This window comes from Suncus etruscus, chromosome 17 (assembly GCF_024139225.1).
Source record: "Suncus etruscus isolate mSunEtr1 chromosome 17, mSunEtr1.pri.cur, whole genome shotgun sequence".
Taxonomy (NCBI): Eukaryota; Metazoa; Chordata; class Mammalia; order Eulipotyphla; family Soricidae; genus Suncus; species Suncus etruscus.
The window spans coordinates 32,894,744-32,907,664 of NC_064864.1; the positions used below are offsets into that span (position 1 = coordinate 32,894,744).

At 36.8% G+C, this 12,921-nt stretch overlaps 1 protein-coding gene and 1 non-coding gene across 3 annotated transcripts in view; both read left to right on the top strand.

The window, feature by feature from the left end:
• Nucleotides 1-12,921, top strand: part of MARCHF8 (membrane associated ring-CH-type finger 8) — a 113,470-nt gene that overhangs the window by 8,448 nt on the left and 92,101 nt on the right. The gene's annotated exons all lie outside the window — the stretch shown is intronic.
• Nucleotides 6,961-7,120, top strand: LOC125995152 (U1 spliceosomal RNA). Its single transcript, XR_007490742.1, has one exon. It is a non-coding gene; the product is annotated as a U1 spliceosomal RNA (small nuclear RNA).

Below are 12,921 nucleotides of genomic sequence, written 5' to 3' on the forward strand. Positions count from 1 at the left end.
AAACATAATTTATTTTAATCTTTTTTTAATATTTTTATTTAAACACTTTGGTTTACAAACATGATTGTGGTTGGGTTTCAGTCATATAAGATGACAGCCCCTCATCACCAGTGTAACATTCCTATCACCAATGACCCATATATCCCTCCTCCCCTCCCCACTTCTACCTGTACTTTTAGACAGACTTTCTATTTCCCTCATATATTCTCATTGTTAGGATAGTTTGCAATGTAGTTATTTCTCTAACTAAACTCATCACTCTTTGTGGTGAGATTCATGAGGTTGGCTGTAACGTCCAGCCCTCCTTTCTTTGTCTCTGAAAATTGTTGAGAAATGTCTTTCATTTTTCTTAAAACCCATAGATGAGTGAGACCATTTTCTGTCTTTCTCTCTCTCTCTCTGACTTATTTCACTCAGCATAATAGATTCCATGTACATCCATGTATAGGAAAATTTCATGACTTCATCTCTCCTGACGGCTGCATAATATTCCATTGTGTATATGTACCACAGTTTCTTTAGCCATTCATCTGTTGAAGGGCATCTTGTTTTTTTTTCCAGAGTCTTACTATGTAAATAGTGCTGCAATAAATATAGGTGTAAGGAAGGGGTTTTTGTATTGTATTTTTGTGTTCCTAGGGTATATTCCTAGGAGTGGTATAGCTGGATCATATGGGAGCTCAATTTCCAGTTTTTGGAGGAATCTCCATATCGCTCTCCAGAAAGGTTGAACTAGTCGGCATTCCCACCAGCAGTGGATAAGAGTTCCTGTCTCACCGCATCCCCGCCTGCACTGCTTGTTCTCATTCTTTGTGTTGTGTGCCAATCTCTGTGGTGTGAGGTGGTACCTCATAGTTGTTTTGATTTGCATCTCTCTGATGATTAGTGATGTGGAACATTTTTTCATGTGCCTTTTGGCCATTTGTATTTCTTCTTTATCAAAGTGTCTGTCCCTTTATTCTTCCTATGTTTTAATCTTTAAACTGAATAAAGATCAGGTTTTTGTTTTCTTTTTCTTTCTTTTTTTGTTTGTTTTTGCTTTGGTGGCAGCACTCAGGTTACTCCTGGCTCTGTGCTCAGAAATCGCTCCTGGCAGGCTTGGGGAACCATAGGGAATGCTGGGGATCGAATCCGGTTCTGTCCTGGGTCAGCCACACACCAGGCAAATGCCCTACTACTACTGTATGATCACTCCGGCTCTTTTACAAAAAATTTTACTTAGTTATGGTAGATTACAAAGTTATTCATGATTGGATTTCGGGCATAAAATGTTCCAACACCAATACATTCAATGGTGTTTACTTCTCTCCACCAATGTTCCATTTCCTTCCAACTAATCGGTCTGCCTCTATGATAGGCACTTTTTAAATAAATTAAATTTTAATTTTGATATTTTTAGCTAATTTATCTTTTATTTGTAATTTTATAAATTCAGACTTTCTAAGTTTTGAAAATGTTACTACTCCTTTTAAATATACTCAATTTTGTGAACATTCACCTGGAAAAAGCAGCATGATTATTTTCTTCCCTTTGAGTGCTTGCCACTTTTCTTTTAAGCTAGGCTTAAACTGGACACTGAATCTGACTGTGTAGGTTCTCTTGAGATATGAATTGATCATCAACTATGCGGATGCATTGCCAGCTTCCCTGAAGATGTTTACTAGTCTGGGCAATTTTGATAATATTATCTCCTCGCAGTTTCTGCTAGGAAGTAGTCGTTGACGAACGGTGATGGGGGAGGGGAGCAGCAAGTCCTTGAGGAATGGAGTTGTTCTAATATTTATTAAATTATATTACTCTTTGGTCAAGGATATAGTTCAGTTAGTGGAGCCTTGCCTCGTTTGATGCCTGTGGTTCAACCCCCAACATTTCAAAAAACCAAGCCAAAAGAAACACAGTTAAATTATATTACTTTTGTTCTCAGTTTCTAAGGTAAAATTTTGTTCACAAAAAGAAACTGTTCTGTTACCTTGTTCAGGGTGGGAGGAGGTTTAAATGACATTTCTGAACTACTTCAGGTCCCCTTTGTCCCACTGGCTATTCTGTACCAGCTAAATTGGAATTAAACTTGATTCTACAAGTAGGTAAATTTGTTTATGGTTGGCTTCTCAACCTTAGCACTATTGACATTTGGTTTTAGACCATTTTTTTATTGTGTTTGGACTGTTCATTGTAAGACATTTAGCAGCATTCCTGACCTCCTCTCACTAGTTGCCAGTAGCAACCCTCCAATGACAGAAACCAAACCAAGATTCTTCACAAGATAGTGCTGTAAGTCCCCTGGATGACAAAATTACCCAAATTGTGAACCATTAACTGAGAACTCCTGTTAGTTGGTTTGCTGTCTGTCTTCACTGTCATCAGTCTATCCCTGTCTGGTTTTCCATATTACCACTCTTGTTCACCACCTCCTCTCTCTTGTGTTCTGCTCATCTAATTGGGTGGAAAGTTGCCAACTTGAATGTGGAATCAGTGGGGAATAGGGTAGAGCTACTGTCAGGTGTGGCATGGGTGTAGTAGCTGAGAACTACAACTCACAGCTGGATGTATTTTTGGTGGCAGCTAATGATTAGACTTTAGAAACAAATGTTCTTTGATGAAAAAGGGAGCTAACAGTGACAGTGGTGGTTCTAGCACACGAGACAGATCAATCAGGTATGTACCATTTTCATTTTGTCTGCCTTTTGGTAGCCAAGGCTTTTGAAATTAAGCTTCAGGGATGTCTTTTCTTTACTTTTTTTTTTTTTTTTGAAAGAAGAACTGTTGGTGAACATATATGTTCGGTTTAGATTTCCTATTTGGAGTGACTTTTAGTAGCTATTGTTAATTTCTTTATATTTATATAAAAAAGGCAGGACAAATTAAATAGGAAGCAATACATGTTAATGCAATTGGGGATGGTGCAAGGAAAAATCTCTTTTTTTTTTAAATTTATTTAAACACCTTAATTACATACATGATTGTGTTTGGGTTTCAGTCATGTAAAGAACACCACCCATCACCAGTGCAACATTCCCATCACCAATGTCCCAAGTCTCCCTTCGCCCCACCCGACCCCCGCCTGTACTCTAGACAGGCTCTCCATTTTCCTCATACATTCTCATTATTAGGACAGTTCAAAATGTAGTTATTTCCCTAACTAAACTCATCACTCTTTGTGGTGAGCTTCCTGAGGTGAGCTGGAACTTCCAGCTCTTTTCTCTTTTGTGTCTGAAAATTATTATTACAAGGGTGTCTTTCATTTTTCTTAAAACCCATAGATGAGTGAGACCATTCTGCGTTTTTCTCTCTCTCTCTGACTTATTTCACTCAGCATAATAGATTCCGTGTACATCCATGTATAGGAAGGAAAAATCTCTTAGATGAACTTGAGCCTGAGGCAGGTATTCATACTCTTTGTTTATGTCTAATTATTTTTTGAGTGGATTTTGGGAGATCTTTATGAAAAAGCATGCTTTAGTTTTATTCTCTGACTGGAGACTGGGAGTGAGGGTGATACTTATTTCCCCAACTTCAAGCTGTTTAGACTTTTTGTCTTAGAGGAAGGAGCAGAAAGCCTTCTCTCCTTTGAAAACTCCTCGAGAAACTAGATTAGCTTGGGGATGGAGGTGGGCCACAGCAGAGCCTTATCCCCAACTACAAACTAGTATACTTCTAGCTGACAAGAAGTGTGACCAAAGAACTCCAGTGCAGCCCTGCTTTTGTTGCTTCACCAAATGCTCAGTTTTATTCTCTTAGGATTTATCACATAGCATTTCTCTTTAAATCACTTGCAATTATGATTACATAATGCATTTTAGAGTCACATCTTTTTTTTTTTTTTTTTTTTTTTTGGTTTTTGGGCCACACCCTGTGACGCTCAGGGGTTACTCCTGGCTATGCGCTCAGAAGTTGCTCCTGGCTTCTTGGGGGACCATATGGGACGCCGGGGGATCGAACCGCGGTCCGTGCGCAGGCAAGGCAGGCACCTTAGCTCCAGCGCCACCGCCCGGCCCCTTAGAGTCACATCTTAATGGAATCATTTTTTTAGTAATTACTTAAAAATTACTACTTTTCAGTACCCTATTTTGAATGTATCTGGGAACACATTTTAATTGCAATTAGGATTCCCCTAGGATTATGTTATTAACTAGGATTATTGAGTGTATATATATATACATATATATATGGAGTGTATATATATGTATATATGAATGTATATGTATATAGCATACATATATATAAACTACTCTTCAATATAGTTTGAAGAGTAGTTTATATATAATATGTATGCTATATACATATTATGGAATGTGTATATAACTGTATATGATAATTTGGGGGAATCTACACCCGGCAGTGCTCAGGGATTATTCCTGGCTCTGCACTTAGAAATTACTCCTGGCAGGCTTGGGGGAACTATATGGGGTACTGGAGATTGAACCCAGGTTAGCTGTTTGCAAGGCAAACACCGAACCTCCTGTGCTATCATTCCACTTCTGGAGTATATACTTTTAAGGCTCTTGGTTCATATTATTTAACTACATTACCTAGGGTTTTAGTGAACACTTCTACTAGCTGGTTGTTGAGTCTCTATTCTTGTTGAGGGCATCCTTGCCAATATTGGTTGTACTTTTAAAGATCTAACATGAAAAAAGCATCTTATTGTTATCCTTACTGTTTTAAATTTGTTTGTTTCTTTAAAAGTTGGCTGTTTTTGAGTGTTTTATTTTTAGAGTCTCCACCCATGCCTTTATATCATTTATTTTTTATTTTTGAATTTTATCTAAACTAATTTTAAAACACAGGCATCACAGACATTAAAGATATTTATGTGACATGAATAGCCCGTGTTTTAAAATTAAATATTTTATAATTTATTATTAATATCAGAGAAGTAAATTTTTGGTTTTATTTATCAAAAATTTTTTCCAATTATGATTTTCTTTATTAATGTGTATGCACTTTTAAAGTGTGATACTATTTCAAGTTTCAAGAAAAAGTGTAAGATTACAAAAAATTACCACTTAGCCTTTACTAAGATTCACCAGCTGTGTTATTTTAATGTTTGATAAGTTGTTTTATTTATAGACAATGTATTTATAGACAGTGTATCACATAATTGATCATAATACATTTATTTCCAGGTAAGTGGGGGGGGGAAATTTATTATAAAAAATGAAAACAAAAAAGGAAGAAATAAAAAAAGAATACAGCAATAAGAAAATTTACGAAAAGTATTGTTTCTTGCAGCGCAATCATTAACACATTGTCAGAAGGTTTAGTAAGCTCTTGTTGCTTGTTTATCACTCTGTTACTTTAGTTTCTGAACATTATTAGGTGGTTTTAGATACATTTGGGCGTCTAGATTGGTGTGTTCTTACAGGGATGACAGTATTAAACAAAATTGTAGTTGCACAACTGCAGGAATTCCAAGTCCTATTGCTGATACTGTAATTTTTGTGGGACATGTTTTCAGCTGTCAGAGCTTCTGGAAGTATGTAAGGTGTGCGTGTGTGTGTGTGTGTGGGGGGATGGAGTGGGGGTGCCTGCATCACTCCAACAAAAGTCCTTGTGATATCAGCGCAAATATTGGTTTCTCTGCAGAGAGCTGTAGAAGAGAGGTGAAACCAGGCTATTGACGAAGTGCTGATTATGTGTGATGGTTGGAGCCTACATGGATTTGGCAGGGCAGGTATTTGACCTGCCCTCTCCTAAGATTGCCAGCTTTCAGCTGCATGACCATTGTACCCATAATTTTTCATGGCTTGGTTTAATCTCTTTTGAAAATAGAGTCTATGGATGTGACCATATTCAGGCATGGTGTTTGTCTTTTTTTAATTCAGTTTTTCAATGTATATATAAATGTAGTTTGTCTTTAAGTTTAGGTTGCGTTATTTTCTAATACAACATTTGTTTATAATCACATTAAAACTGTCAGGAAATTTACAATTGATATAGTATTTGTGATTAACAGTCTATTTTGTGCTTTCAGCAATTGATATGGGCATCTGTCTTTATTCCAGTACCATGCTATTTTAATTTTCTGCTGCTTTACAGTACAGTTTGAAGTTAAGGAAAATGATATCTCAGACCTTCTTTTACCCAAGGATTGCTTTAGCTTTTTTTGTTTTTGTTCCACACTTGGCAGTGTTCAGGGTTAGTCCTGAATCATCTTTAGCTTTTCTTGGAGGTTTATTGTTCCTATGAATTCAGGAGTGTTTAATCTATTTCTTTGGAAAAAAATGGCATGGATATTAGGGATTACTTTAAATTTGTACAATACTTGGGATGCATTTACATTTTGAAGATGCCAATCCTCCCAATCTATGAACAGGACATGTGTTCCAATTTTTTTTTTTATGTCCTCCCATTTTTTGTAGTTTTATTTGTTTTGTAGTTTTATTTGTGCAGATCTTTCACCTTTTTAGTTATGTTGATTACAAGGTATTTGATTTTTCATAAGCACAGCTGTGAATGAGATTTTATTTTAATATCTTTCTTTTCCATTATTTGTATATAAAAAAGCCATAAATTTTTGCATAGTAATTTTGTAGCCTGCTACTTTATTATATAAATTTATTGTTTCTAGATGCTTTTGTTTTTGTAAAGTCTTTAGAGTTTTCTAAGTATCATGTCATTACAAATAGTGAGAGTTCGACTTCTTCCTTTTCTCTCTGGATGCCCATGATATCTTTTTTTCTGTCTAATTGCTATGGCAAGTACTTCCAGTACTATATTGAATAGAAGTGGTGAGAGTGGACAACATTTTCTAGTGCCAGATCTTAGAGGAAAGACTTTTCATTTTTCCCTATGGAGTATAATGTTTGCTGTTAGCCTGTGGTAAATGACTTTTTATTATGTTGAGGAAAGTTTCTTGAGTTCCCATCTTTTTGAGAGTTTTTTTAATCATCAATGGGTGCTCAGTATTGTGAAATATTTTCTCTGCATTTGTTGTTATTGTATTTTAAAACATTTTTTTTAGATACTTGGCAGGAGAGATACCATGATCACGAAGGTGGTTTCCCAGGGCGAGGCTTATCCATTGCACTCCGGATGTGCTGACCCCTGTGCGATTTCCCCAAATGTGGGAAACTGCATAATTTGTGGTAGTGGGGGACTTCGTTCGCGCTCTCCCCACATAAAAAACCAAACCAAACCAAACCTTTTTTTTAAACTGATAATTATATTTTATATTGGATGATTTGTGTATGTTAAACTATTCTGCATTTTGGGAATGAATCCTACTTGGTGAATTGTGTATGATCTTTTTGATGAATTTTTGGATTCTGTTTGCTGTTTTGAGTATCTTTGCATCTGTGTTCCTCAAGGATATTGGCCTGAAATTCTCACTTTTTCTCTCTTTGTGGTGTTTCTCTGCTTTTTGTATTATGGTGATGCAAGCTTTATAGAAATGAAGTGTTTTTGCAATCTCCTGAAAGAGCCCAAAAAGAATGTTTAGCTGTTCTTCTTTAAGGTTTGGAAGAACTTAATAGTGAATACACCTGAATTTTTGTTTGTTTTTAGGTCACACTCAACAGCACTCAGGGGTTACTCCTGGTTCTTTGCTCAGAAATTACTCCTTGCTGACTTGGGGTTTGGGAGACCATATGGAATACTGGGGATCTAATCTGTGTCAGCTGCATGCAAGGCAAATGCTCTACCCACTGTGCTATCGCTTCGGCTCCTCACCTGAGTTTTTGTTTTGGGGAAGACTTCTGATTTCTATTTCAATTTCCTTGATAGTGATAGCTTTGTTTAGGTATTGCTTATCATCTTGGTTCAGTAGTCCAAGAATTTATCAATTCTTCAAGTTTTTCTCATTTTGTGGCATATTCGTACAGTAATCTTTGATGACCCACTTAATTTCTATAGTGTCTGTTTTAATACCCCCTTTTATTTCTGATAAGGTTTATTGGGGTTCTCTTTATCTTTGTGAGTCTTGCTAATGGTTAATCTATTTTATTTTTCAAAGAATCCCTCTTGCTTTCATTGTTCTTTTGGATTTCTTTTTTTGGTTTCCAGTTAATTTTGCTGTAAGTCTTATTAGTTCTTTCTCTTGCTTATTTTTTCTGCACATTTTATTGGTCATTTTCTAATATCTTAAGCTGAGTACACTTGTCATGTTGTTTATGAGCCATTTATTCTTTCCTATAAATTCTCTTATTAATATTGCTTTTGCTGACTGATAGACAAATTCAGATCATTTGTATCCTCTTTCTCATTTATTTCCAAGAATCTTTTGGTTTTCTTTTTTATTTCCTTTCTAACCTATTGATTGTTCATAGTGAGCTGTTTTTTATGTCCAGGTGTTAATGTTATTTCTGCTCTCATATTCTTGAGTCTTATTTACTCTTCATTCCATGGATTCATTGATTTATTGGTCTGAACATCCTCAACATTTTTTTCCCTAAAGTCCTTTTCAGAGAGAGTATCTAGCTGATTGTATCTTCATAACTACTACCTTTGCTCATTAAGTGTGGTGGGGTTCTATGGTACTTTTCTGTCTTGCAGTCTGTTAATTTTTATTATGTATTGTGTGACTCATTGACTGGAAGAAATGTGTGGCCAAGCACAGAGCAAAGCAGAATAACTGTGTTCTTTTCTGGAGCCCTGAACTGAGTGTGAAAATGACTCTTCTGAGCCACAAAGAGAATGAGGACACTGCTGCTGCTGTCTGCATTTGTTTTCTAGGACTGGGACTGGGCAGAACTCATCCAGGATGGTTTGCAGATTTCTCCCCTTCTCCTCATGCTTCTTTTCCCTCATGGGCCTATTTCCTGGTTGTAAAAATGACCCTTCTGATTTGTTCCTATGTTTATATTTGTGTGCTTTGTCATTGGGCTCTGTGTCTTTCTTTGGATTAAACTTGGACTCTTGCTCAGAAGGAGTCATTTCCAGACATCTATCACTGGTGAATTCTTTTTTTTTTTTTTTTTTTGGTTTTTGGGCCACACCCAGTAACACTCAGGGGTTACTCCTGGCTATGCGCTCAGAAGTTGCTCCTGGCTTGGGGGACCATATGGGACACCGGGGGATCGAACCGCGGTCCGTCCAAGGCTAGCGCAGGCAAGGCAGGCGCACCTTACCTTTAGCGCCACCGCCCGGCCCCCACTGGTGAATTCTTGATATTCATTATAAACAAATCTTTGGGCTATCTGACCCTGCCAGTATCCTTAGTCATATACTAAATTTCTTTGTCTTTTTCTGAAGTTATTCCTGTGCAGGCTAAGCTGGTAGTTGTGCTTTGGAAGAAGAATGCATGAAAGTAATTTCCAAAGGTAGACATTAACTCAGGATTTATTTTTCTAAGTTAACATGACTGTAGTTATGGTAATTTGAAAAAAGAAGTATCATTGACCCCTTTTCTTACACAGTTGATAACATTTACACTGTGGTAGTTTATGGTGACAAAGTTTATAGTAAGTTTATTATTATTGTTTTTATGGACCTGTATAGGCATATTTAACTGAAAATCTGCTAAATGAAGCATGGCATTGTGTTGTTCTCACTGGTCTGAAACATTTATAAATTGACATTGTATTTTCCAGTTGTCTTACTTTCATTGTTTTGAGGTAGTCAGAGGAATGGTAAACTACCCCTGAATATAACTATAAAAGGACTTTTATAGTCAGTGCTGCCTCATTTGAATTTTCTTTCTGATGAAGTTGCCTCTTCCGATTCCCCTCTTCCATTCATAGTAATGTTAATACTATATTCCAGCATTGCGGGTTTTTATTGGGGGTCCAGAGTTCATAGAAATCTACTATTAGACTTTCAACTTGTATTGTTTTTTTGGGGGGAGTGTAGGTCACTTCTGGTGATTTCAGGGCTCATTTCTGTTAGGGATAATGACTGGTGGTGCTCAGGGAATGAATGTGGTGGCAGGGGTTGAACCTGATTAGCTGAGTTGCAAGACAAGCACCCTACTACTGTTGTTCTTATTGTTTTTTTTTTTTGGGGGGGGGTGTTATCACACTCTATTTAGGGCTTACTACTGATTCTATACTCAGGTATCACTCCTGGAAGGCTTGGGAGGTGCATATGATATGCCAGGGATTGAACCCACTGTAACTCATAAAGAAAGTTTTGTGATTTTATTATTTTTTTATTTTTTAACTGTGTTTGCTAAATTAAATTAATTGTTTCTATTTTCATTTTCCAAGAGTGATTTTTGCCTTTTTTAAGATTATATTTTGGGCCCGGAGAGATAGCACAGCGGTGTTTGCCTTGCAAGCAGCCGATCCAGGACCAAAGGTGGTTGGTTCGAATCCTGGTGTCCCATATGGTCCCCCATGCCTGCCAGGAGCTATTTCTGAGCAGAGAACCAGGAGTAACCCCTGAGCACCGCCGGGTGTGGCCCAAAAAACCAAAAAAAAAAAAAAAAAGATTATATTTTGACTTATCAGTACCATGTCATCTATATGCATTTTAGATGTTAATTTGATTATGATGATAATGAATTTTCCTTATTTTCTTTAATTTTATTTTTGTATGTAATTTTTATTGTTTTTTTTTTTAACTTTTAAGTTGCATCACCAAATGAGAAAGGCCAAGACCAGTCTTACATAATGTGAGAGAGCATGTGTGAGATTGAATTTATTTGTGGAAGGCAGAAACATGAACATCATTGTATACAATACAAAAATTTATAGACAGAAAGAGTATTGAAAACATTTTCACGTTAATTTTAGAGATGGGAAATCTATTAAAGCACTAAAATTTTTATATTAGTGTATAATGTTATACTTTAAAAACCTAGTGACAAACTATGTGTTCTCTGTATCTTCCTTGGAAAATAGTGTTTTTATTTTTTATATAAAGGAACTTCTATGAAATATAGGTGGTTCAGAGAGTGAGAGAGAAAGAGAAAGAGAGAATGAGAGAGAGAAAGAGAGAGAGAGAAAGAGAGAGAGAGAAAGAGAGAGAGAGAGAGAGAACAGGAAGTGAGCACAGGAAGTAAGGTGGTTGGCTTTTTAATGTAGCTAACCCATTTCCACCCCTGGTACCACATCATTGTTTCTTAAATATTGCTAGAAGTCACTTCTGACATAGTGCCAGGAATAGTCCCCAGCAGTATTGGGTGTAGTCCAGTAAGGCCCCTATTTTCAGAGGCTGAAAATGCAGGGTAGAAAAACAGATGATAGAAGTGAATAGAAGATAAAATGATAGAATGATAGAAAGATAGAGTGAGAGAAGTGATAGAAATGCTTACTTCCAAGGGGCTGGAGCTATGGCACAGAGGTAGAATATTTTCCTTGCATGTGGCTGACCTGGATGGACCCTTGTGCATCACCAGGTGTGGCCCAAAATCCAAAGGAAAAGAAAAAAAAAGGAAAAAATATTTCTGAATAAGGAGAAGGGCAAAGAGCTTAATTATAATTTCCAGAGCTAGGATTACTGGTCTTTTGAATTGGCAAATATAATTTAGTTAACTTTGAAAGAGTTATGGTGGGAAGGGGGGCTTATGGATAAACAGTTGGAAATAGAGGAACTTTCACAAAAAAATGTTTAAAACAGCCAAAGGGATTGATTTCATAGTCAGTCCTGGAGCATGCTTATTTTATATAAAAATTTGTTGTTAAGAAAGAACAATTCATTCTTCTCTGGTGGAAAGAAGTCTTTTATTATTTATAAATAAGAATTTTGTTTTATAACCATGATTTAAAATATATACTCTTAGCTTGCATTTATTATCCTTTTTTATGTTGTATGAAAGATAATTGTTCCTGCCATAGAGATGTTTCCCCTATGGTAACAAACACAGACATGTATTGAAATCAAGCAGTGTAAGCCTTCTAAGATCTGTGCAGATGCTTGACATTATGGATAGTGGACAAGTGCTAGCCTCCTTGTTTACTATATCAGAGTGCTATATTTGTTTTCTAGCCTCAATTTCTGTTAGTGCACAAAGGCCTTTTCTGTGCAAGTTACATTTTGTTGGAAAATTAGAAACTGGAAATTGTGTGGCATGATACTATGATTGGACATAGTATTCTCTGTTTATTCACAGTAAAATGTGAACTACAACAAATTTTCTAAGTCAGTAACTTGGGATTAACAGACATATTAAAAACCATGATGGAAGGCAGATCATTTATATGATAATACCTTATGCTTTTTTTTTCCCAAAGAAAAATGCTCTGTGCCCCACCCCCAGTAAAGAATATAATAAAAAACTAAAACCTGTAGAAAAACTAGAGTTTAATTCTGAGACCTTTAGAAATGTACCCTATTTTCCGACATATAAGATAATTGGGCATATAAGACGACTCCCTACTTCTCCTGTTAAAATATAGGGTTTGGACTATATTCACATTATATAACTCTCTTTTAACACACACCTAATGGAAATTAAAAAACATAAGAGAAAAAGAGTAGAACCCTCAAAGGTTAACAGTATATGTTTAATAAAGCTAGACTTTGGAGTGCCAACAATCATTTTTATATTTGTCATTTGTAGTGAGAGACTGCGATTTTTTAATTGTGATCTACATTGAGAGCAGGGAGAAGGGCATCTTCCAAGAGCAGCTGGCTAGGGATTAATAGGATAGCTAGAGGGAGACAGAGTGCCTCCTTTGTGTCTCAGAGGGGCCAGAGCAGTGGCGCAAGCGGTAAGGCATCTGCCTTGCCTGCGCTAGCCTAGGATGGCCCGCGGTTTGATCCCTAGGCATCCCATATGGTCCCCCACACTAGGAGCAATTTTTGAACACATAGCCAGGAGTAACCCTTGAGCGTCACCAGGTGTGACCCAAAAACCAAAACCAAAAAAAAAAAAAGCTGAGCAGAGGACTAAGCACCAGAAAGCCACATACCCGGTGAATGGATGAGATGTGGTCCTTGGTGTGTGTGTGTCCTGAAAGATGAATCAGGACAAGCAGAGGACTGAGCACCGGAAAGCCAATACCAGTGATGACACTCAGCAGCTGGATGGGATGCGGC